Source organism: Schistocerca piceifrons, chromosome 2 (assembly GCF_021461385.2).
Source record: "Schistocerca piceifrons isolate TAMUIC-IGC-003096 chromosome 2, iqSchPice1.1, whole genome shotgun sequence".
In the NCBI taxonomy this organism is placed as follows: domain Eukaryota; kingdom Metazoa; phylum Arthropoda; class Insecta; order Orthoptera; family Acrididae; genus Schistocerca; species Schistocerca piceifrons.
In genome coordinates, this window is record NC_060139.1 from 945,512,267 (window position 1) to 945,521,761 (window position 9,495).

Here is a 9,495-nt window from a genome sequence, read left to right on the forward strand (position 1 = left end):
GAATCGTTTAGAGCAGATAACTGGAAGCTGGATTGAGATCTCTAGTTGCCACGCCTCGTGTAGTACTGACATAATTCCAAAGACAAAAAGAGTAGCACACTGTAGAGCCAGAGGCAACTGGGATGTTAAGTGGCAATCTGAGGTATTCGGCTATGAAACTCACTTCTGTTTGTTTCGGCCAGGTCGACCCCAATATGCCCGTAGATGGCGTGATGGAAGGTCACAGAAATCGACAGTTCTCGAGACCTGTATCCCTCTAACTCCTGAAATCATGGTGTGGGGAGTTGTTGGTCACGACATAAAAACTGATTTCGCAATTGTTGAAGGGAGGCGAAAATGCTCATCAGTATGTGACAAGATGATACCCTCCATTACCAGTACCAAATGGTGTATTCCAGCAGGATAAAGCAAGACCTCATACCGTAGATCACATCACAAACGCATTGATTGGTCTACTCAGTTCACTAATTCGTCAGTCATAGAGCATATCCGGGATGCGATGGGAAAATATACTGTCATACCAGTCTCCAGCCAGCGATCTTCATGTTTTTCAAACATCTGGATGACATATGGAGACTGTTTGCTTCCACGCCATATCCAATACTGTAGTTTATTCGAGCTCGTGAGGTCACACGTCATACTAATGTTTATTATGGACATCATTTTGGAATATAAGGAAAATTTAATGATTTAATACCTGTTAAGTAACGGGCGTCTGCACAAAGAGTGTTAAATATCGGGCTGATGCTTCCTGCTGTAATTCCTTACGTTTCTGTAAGTGTGCGCTGTCTACAAAATCACATGACTTTGATATGGCGAAACGTTAGCCTGTAAGTGCCCTGAAGATCCTGATCACCATCACATCGCTAGTACAGGCAGATCCCAATGGAGAGCGCCATTGATTTTCACACCCTTTTACAAGCATCTTAATGAATTGCTTCCGATACTTGGAATGAACCTGGATTAGAGCTCTGACGAGACAAATTCAAGGGCATTTTGTTTGTTTGCGAGAACTGTCAGAGATTATATATCGGTATTTTTTGCCGTAGGAAAAATAGCTAAAATGAAGGTTGGCTGATCACCTGGTCCTGGAATTTACCTGTGGAATCACTGAAAACTGGAGGACACCATTTGAAGAAAAAAATAACGCAACATATGAGCAACGTTTGTCAAGGATTCAAACACTATCAGAGGGGAAAAGAGCACATATAGTGTCCGTTTTGAAGAAGGGGAATAGATGAGATAGTAAATGCTACATAGATATTAACGTGAATTGAACAATGAGCAGCTTGTTTAGCAAAATTGTATGTTCGAAAATAAGGCAGAATGTTGACCACCATATGGGGAATGACCAGAGTGGATTTAGAGAGACCAGACTCTGCACAAAGTACTTCTTTATTTTATAAAAGCTAGTGAAGAAAGGAGTTACACATTGCCTTTAAAGATTTAACAATGGCTTATGAGTTATGACACGGTTCCTAGAACAAAGTTGCGGGAGGCTTTGATGACCAGCTTTTATAGATGATTAGGGAAATACACAAAGATAATACACACTGAGGGATTGCGATATGTACATAAATACAGATGGCGGTAGTATCGTGCACGTAAGATATAAATCGAGTACATTGGCGAAGCTGTCATTTGCACTCAGGTTATTGATGTGAAAAGATTTCCGACGTGATTACGGCCGTATGACGGGAATTAACAGACTTTGAACGCGGATTGGTTGTTGGAGCTAGATGCATGCGACACTCTATTTCGGAAATCATTACGGAATTCAATATTCCGAGATTCACAGTGTCAAGAGTGTGCCAAGAACACCAAATTTCAGGCGTTATCGACAGCCTTCACTTAACGACAGAGAAAAGCGGCATTTGGGTAGAGTCTTCTGTGCTGACAGACAAGCAACACTGCGTGAAATAACAGCAGAAATCAATCTGGGACGTACGACGAACGTATCCGTTTAGAGAGTGCGGCGAAAGTAGGCGTTAATGGGCTATGGCAGCAGGCGACCGACGCAAGTGCTTTTGCTAACCGCACGACTTTGCCTGCAGTGCCTCTCCTGGGCTTGTGACCGTATAGGTTGGACCCTAGACGACTGTAAAACCGTGACATGGTCAGATGACTTCAAAAATGGTTCAAATGGCTCTGAGCACTATGGGACTTAACTTCTGAGGTCATCAGTCCCCTAGAACTTAGAACTGCTTAAACCTAACTAACCTAAGGACATCACACACATCCATGCCCGAGGCAGGATTCGAACCTGCGACGGTAGCGGTCGCGTGGTTCCAAACTGTAGCGCCTAGAACCGCTCGGCCACCCTGGCCAGCGTCAGATGAGTCCTGATTTCAGCTGGTAAGAGCTAATGGTAGAGTTCGGATGTTCAGTTGGTAAGAGCTAATGGTAGGGTTCGGATGTGCCGAAGACTCCACGAAGCCATGGACCGAAGTTGTCAACAAGCCACTGTGCAAGCTGGTGCGGGGCTCCATAATGGTGTGGACTGGGTCTTCTGGTCCAACTGAACCGATCTTTGGCTGGGAATGGTTATGTTCGGTTAGCTGAAGACCATCTGCAGCCATTCACTTTCATCTTCCCAAATAACATTGGAATTTTTGTGGATGACTATGCACCATGTCATCAGACCACAGTTTTTTGCGACTGGCTTGAACATTCTGGACAATTCGAGCGAATGATTTGGACACCCACGTCGCCCGACGTAAGTCCCATCGAAATTTATGGGACAAACGAGTCCTGCGCCGGCAACTCTTTCGGAGTTATGGACAGCTATAGAGCCAGCATGGCTGAATATTTCTTCTAGGGGCTTCCGACGACTTGTTGAGACCATGCCACGTCGAGTTGCTGCACAGCACACGGCAAAAAAAGGTCCGATACGATATTAGGAGGTATCTCATGACTTGTCACCTCAGAGTACTTTTGGTTTGTACTGTTGTCAGTGGGAGTGTGGAAATTTTACTTTCCGGGTGGCGCTCTGTTGTACTAGAGTTACGCTGAATGGGGTAATATTCGCCAATGCATTTGTGTTTGATGCAATTGCAAACGTTTGTGCGATGTGGCTGGGGAAGACTTGTATTTCGCGAATTACGTTGTAGCAGTTTAATTCTTGGTTAATAGAACATTATCTGGGTAGCTATTTCGTGATTGCCATACATGAACTGAGGAAATGATTACCTCACTCTTCACCCTTTTCAATGTCTGAATACAAGAATACAAATTTTCTAAAAATATTTAATACATGAGACTTTTGCTACTATTAGTGACAACAGATTTGATACAGACTTCCTCAAACGTTCAAATACTAACCCTGATAATCAAACATGCATTCTCAGATGAAATGCAGTAGCTTAACTGAAATAGGGTTTTTGACTTACTTAGTACTGAGATGGGGGAGATAGGGGATCCAGTATTAGAATCATAATGTAAAAGAGCAATGGACGACTTAAGATTAAATAAGGTAGAAAGGATAGATAACATTCCATCAGAATTCCTAAAGTTTTTTGGGGAAGTGGAACAAAACGACATTCACGTTGGTGAGTGGAATGTGTGAGTCTGACGATATACCATCAGTCGTTCGGAAAAACATCATTCGCCCAGTTCCCAATATTGCAAAAGCCGACAAGAGCGAGAATTAACGCACAGTCAGATCAACAGCTCTTGCATCCAAGTTGCTGACAAGAATAATGTACAGAAGAATGAAAAATAAAATTGAGGATCTGTTCGGTGACTACAAGTTTGGTTTTAGGAAAGGTAAAGACACCACAGAGACAGTTCTGAAGGTGCGGTTGATTATGGAAGCAAGACTGAAAAAAATCAAGACACGTCCATAGGATTTGTCGACCAGGAAAAAGCGTTCGACAATGTGAAATGGTAAGGATGTTCGAATTTCTGCGAAAAATAGTGGTAATCTATAGAGGAAGACGGGTAATGTATAAGAAACAAGAGGGAACCATAAGAGTGGAAGACCAAGAACGAAGGGCTCGGATTAAAAAGGATGTAAGGCAGGGGTATAGTCTTTCGTCCCTACTGTTCAAACTACACATCGAAGAAGCAATGATGGAAATAAAAGATAGGTTCAAGAGTGGGACTAAAATTGAGGGTGAAAAAATATCAGTGATAAGATTCGCAGATGACACTGCTATTCTCAATGAAAGTGAAGAATAAACTCAGAATATGTTGAATGGAATGAACATTCAAATGAATACAAAATAGGGATTGAGAGTAAATCGATGCACGACGAAAGTACTGAAAAGTAGAAGAAACGAGAACAGTGAGAAACTTAACATCAAAATTGATGATCACGAAGTAGATAAAGTTGGCAGCGGCCTTACCGCAGTGGATACACCGGTACCCGTCAGATCACCGAAGTTAAGCGCTGTTGGGCGTTGCCAGCACTTGGATGGGTGACCGTCCGGGCGGCCATGCGCTGTTGCCAGTTTTGGGGTGCACTGAGCCTCGTGATGCCAACTGAGGAGCTTCTCGACCGAATAGCAGCGGCTCCGGTCACAGAAAATCATCACAACGACCGGGAGAACGGTGTGCTGATCACACGCCCCTCCTATCCGCATCCGCACTGAGGATGACACGGCGGTCGGATGATCCCAATGGGCAGCTTGTGGCCTGAAGACAGAGTGCTATAAGTAGATAAAGTTAAGAAAGTCTGCTATCTAGGCAGTAAAATAAACCATAACGAACAGAGCAAGGAAGAGATCAAAAGCAGACCAGCCAAGAGATGTCTGTTAGCATCAAACATAGGTCGTAATCTGACGAAGAAATTTCTAATAATGTACGTTTGGAGCACAGTGTTGTATGGTTGTGAGACAAGAACTATGGGAAAACCGGAACAGAAGAGAATCGAAGCGTTTTAGATATGGTGCTACAGAGTAATATTGAAAATTAAGCCGTCTAATGCTTAAAGGAATGAAGAAGTCGTCTGTAGAATAGGGATGGAAAGGGACATATGGAAAACACTGACAAGAAGAAGGGACAGGATGGTACGACATCCGGTAGGACATCAGGGAATAACTTCCATGTGACTACACGGAGCTGAAGAGGGTAAACTGTAGAGGGAGACACAGATTGGAATACATCCAGGACATAATTGAGGACGTAGGTTACAATTGTTACTCTGAGATGAGAACGTTAGCACAGGAAAGGAATTAGTGGCAGGCCGCAGCAAACCAGTCAGGAGGCTGATGACTAGAAAAAAAAGAAAAAAATCTGGAACTTCACATGCTCCTTCACATGCTTCTATGCATTTATCATTGAGTGATTTGGTGTCTTGAAGCATAAAGTTAAATTACAGGTCGGGAGGTAGAGCAGAGCTGGGCTTCGTTATCTTTGCTGCGCAGGTAAGAATTAATATTAGAGCCATAACAAAACTTTATTTGGAGTATTCATGGAACAGTGAATATTTACACGCTATGTACGCTGCCCAGTCACATTAATGTGTCCACCTTGTCAAAAGCCTGAATAATCAACTTATGCAGCGCGCACAGCTGCGAGGCGTCCAGAAAGAGAATCAGTGGGGTTCTCGAGATTACCGAAAGGGATGTGGTGCCATACCGATTCCAGTGCCGTGGCCAGGTTTCTCAGAGCTCGGTCGAAGTGGTCCCACAGATTCTCAGTTGGATTTAAATCCGGGAAGTTTGGTGGCTAGGAGAGTGAGATAAACTCATTGCACATCTGCCATCGAGCTCTGTGTGACATGTTGCACTGTCCAGCTGATAAATGCTATCGAGCCGAGAAAAATCAGACTTCTTGTTGGGGTGAACATGATCCCCAAGGATAGATGCATGCTTGAGTTGATCCACTGTGCCTTCGAGAATGACGAGGTCACCCAGGGAACTTTCCCCAGATCATAACTCTCCCTCCTCCAGTTTGGACCTTCCCGACCATTGGAATAGGCCACTTATCGTCATTCAATCGACGTCCAGTTGCGGTACTGGCGTGCAAATTCGAACCTTCGTCGCCAGTGAACAGTAGCCAGCATGGGTGCACGAACCAGGCGCCTGCTGTGGAGCCCAATACGCAGGAACGTTCGCTGAACGGTCATTGAAGAGACACTGTCGATAACCCCTTGGCTCATGTGAGTGGGTAGTTGCACAATAGTTGGACATCTATTCGTCCGTCCACATCTCCACAACTGTCGTTCATCCCTGTCATCTATGGTCCATGGTGCACCACAGCTACCTCGGTATCGGTTTTGGGTAGCGCCATTTTGCCATGGCTAATGGTCTAGCCGCAGTGGTAACACCGGTTCCCGTCAGATCACTGAAGTTACGCGCTGTTGGGCTGGGCTAGTACTTGGATGGGTAACCATCCGGTCTGCCGAGCGCTGGTTGGCAAGTGGGCTGCACTCAGCCCTTGTGAGGCAAATTGAGGAGCTATTTAATTGAGAAGTAGCGGCTCCGTTCTCGTAAACTGACATACGGCTGGGAGAGTGGTGTGCTGACCACATGCCCCTCCATCTCCTCATTCAGCGACGCCTGTGGGCTTAGGATGACACGGCGGCCGGTCGGTACTGGTGGGCCTTCCCAGGCCTGTTCGGACGGAGTTTAGTTTAATTTTAGTTCATTTTGCCATGCATGGTATACTTGAGGGCAACGGCCTTGCCGTAATGGATAGACCGGTTCCCGTGAGATCACCGAAGTTAAGCGCTGTCGGGCGTGGTCGGCACTTGGATGGGTGACCATCCAGGCCGCCCTGCGCTGTTGCCATTTTTCGGGGTGCACTCAGCCTCGTGATGCCAATTGAGGAGCTACTCGACCGAATAGTAGCGACTTCGGTCAAGAATACCATCATAACGACCGGGAGAGCAGTGTGCTGACCCCATGCCCCTCCTATCTGCATGCTCCACTGCGGATGGCACGGCGGTCGGCTGGTCCGATAGGCCACTCGTCGCCTGAAGACGGAGTGCTATGGTATACTTCCACAACGGCGGTACACGAACAGTTTTGGAAATGCTACCAGTCGTTGGCCCGAAGGCCCACTGATCATGTCCTTTTGGACGTCAGAGAAATCGCTCCGTTTCAGCATTACGACAACGACTGCACGGATTTCGGAGATGCCCCGGTACGCTTTATACGAGTATACCTCCGCTGCCACTGCTGCCACCTCCGTCTGTGAGTGGTTATTGAACGTTGTCGTCGAGCACAGGCGATGGTCACATTAATGTGACTGGAACGTGTAAATTGAAATTAGTATCAGTAACTAAACATGGTTGTTCTATATGCCACGTAATATCAAAGTCTTTATTGTTGAAAACTTATCAATCACAGCTGCTAGTTCACGCTTCGCATAACGTTTTGGAATATTGCATTAGGAAGTTCTGTACCATTATGTATTCATAGCGTTTCACAGACACGTTTCATATGCAGGAAGCTGTATAGTCATGTAACGTAGGTGTCACAGTACACTGGCTACGCAACTTAAAGATTACACACCAGTCACAACTCCATTCTACACTCGCAATATTGCTCAGGAACATTACACAGACCCGCCAAGTTAGCCGAGAGCGCTAATGCGGTGCTTCCTGGACTCGGGTAGGCGCGCCGGTCCCGTATGGAATCCGTCCAGCAGATTAATGGCGAGGGCCGGTGTGCCGGCCAGCCTGGATGTGGTTTTTAGGCGGTTTTCCACATCCCACAGGGTGAATATCGGGCTGGCCCGCACGTCCCGCCTCAGTTACACGACTCGCAGACATTTGTAAAACGTTTGCACTATTTCATGGCTTACACTAGACGCAGACAGCTGGGGTACACGAACTCCGCTCCGGGAGGTATGGGGTGGCGACAGGAAGGGCATCCAGCCACCCTCTGATACTAACATCGCCAAATCCATAGCAACAAGGCCGACCCCGCGCTGAAGTGGGACAAAGACCAAAAGAAAATAATGATGATGACTCAGAAACATTACACAGCTAAAAGGCTACACCAAGACAGATATGCTGAAACTGCACAACTAGAAGTTTTCACCTCTTTGCTTCTAACTATTCGCAACACATTAGACGCTGTCCCCATATACCACTGAATGTACCTGCAAAATTATATCATAGTACTACACATAGTTCAGCGGATATGACGTCATAAACATTGAGTAATCCGAAACTAAAAATCGAAAATAATTATAGTTTTAAGTCTTCGACCATGATCATGTTCAGATCCATTATTCAAGAATTGTGAACAATCAAAACAAAATTTTGTGAAAAGACACAATCATTAGCTGTAAAGTGACTAGAGTAGAGTTGCGGCAACATTCCGTGGTGTCCAGCATCTTACTTAGTAATTGAGTAAAATGCTGAACAACACTGCTGGACACCATAGTGCTGTGCCTGTCATTTTTTCTCTATTGACAATGTTCTTTTACAAAAGATTTTTTTTATTTTTCACAATTTGTGAATAATCAGATCTGATGATTATTATTAACTTATGAGAACTGGCTATCACGTGCGATAAAATGCATCTTATACCGTTACACTAAAATCCTTTTAAAACTTATACAGTTGCAGAATCTCTCGAGACAGTTTATCGTCCATTATCACCTTGAATCTCATTATCTATATTGTACACAAATTTTTTGTGTAGGAGAACTGGAATTCAATATAGTACAGATAGAGCGTCGGTAGGGATGACATCACCGGCTTGTTTGTTTTTGCAGCTTAAACTGTCATATCGTGGTATCTGGAGAACACCTGCGGAACTTGAGTGGTGCCGTTCACTATCTGGTGACTTGACACATGTGGACGACTTGGGACATACGGACGGCCCGTGTGCAGTCATTTCGGAAGCTCTTTTCCATTACGCAATGCCCTACAGCATAGCTTCAAAGACACAAATCTCAAGTGATTTCATTTGGTGGTCAAGAAGTCACTTCATGCTCATTAAATTTTGAAACTCGAGATAACAATTTAAATCACAGTTCAGACTATTTCAAATGTCACAATGACAAGAACAAATAAAGTAGTTTACAAAGCTAAGACAGCACACTATCAAACATAAAATAATCAGATTTACCAGGTGGACGAAAATTTCTTTTCGAAATCCTTGGCAAATGAGAAGTAAAGCGTTTGTTAAGTAAATAATTCCAGAACTACATGTAGCGTATTCTTACGTAAATAAAAATGTTTTTGGAGCTATAAGTTTTTTTGATTCATAGTGCTGTCGTAGTGGATCCTTGCCCGAATCGGCCAATGAAGACAAACACAACGCCAGCGTCAGACGTCCTTTATATGAGCCGATAAAGTCGGATGCTCTCTGAAAGGGCACGTGTTGCCTCCTTAGGCAGCAGTCAGAATGGCATTCATTGTGTGGTCCGACTGGCGACCGATATCGGCCGAAGACAGCCGATCTTTTCAAAGCATGGTAACCTGGCCGTGGGCAGTCTCAGTCTAACCGATCTCAAAACCCGAATGTACAGCCTTCGGATCACGGTTGGCGGAATTAAGATCAGTTTGTTTTCTTCGGTCGAATCGAGTGATGT

The 9,495-nt window shown here is 44.8% G+C and overlaps 1 pseudogene; it reads left to right on the forward strand.

The window, feature by feature from the left end:
* The first annotated feature begins 4,332 nt into the window (after window positions 1-4,332).
* On the forward strand, window positions 4,333-4,450 carry LOC124778247 (annotated as a pseudogene).
* The last annotated feature ends 5,045 nt before the right edge of the window (window positions 4,451-9,495 follow it).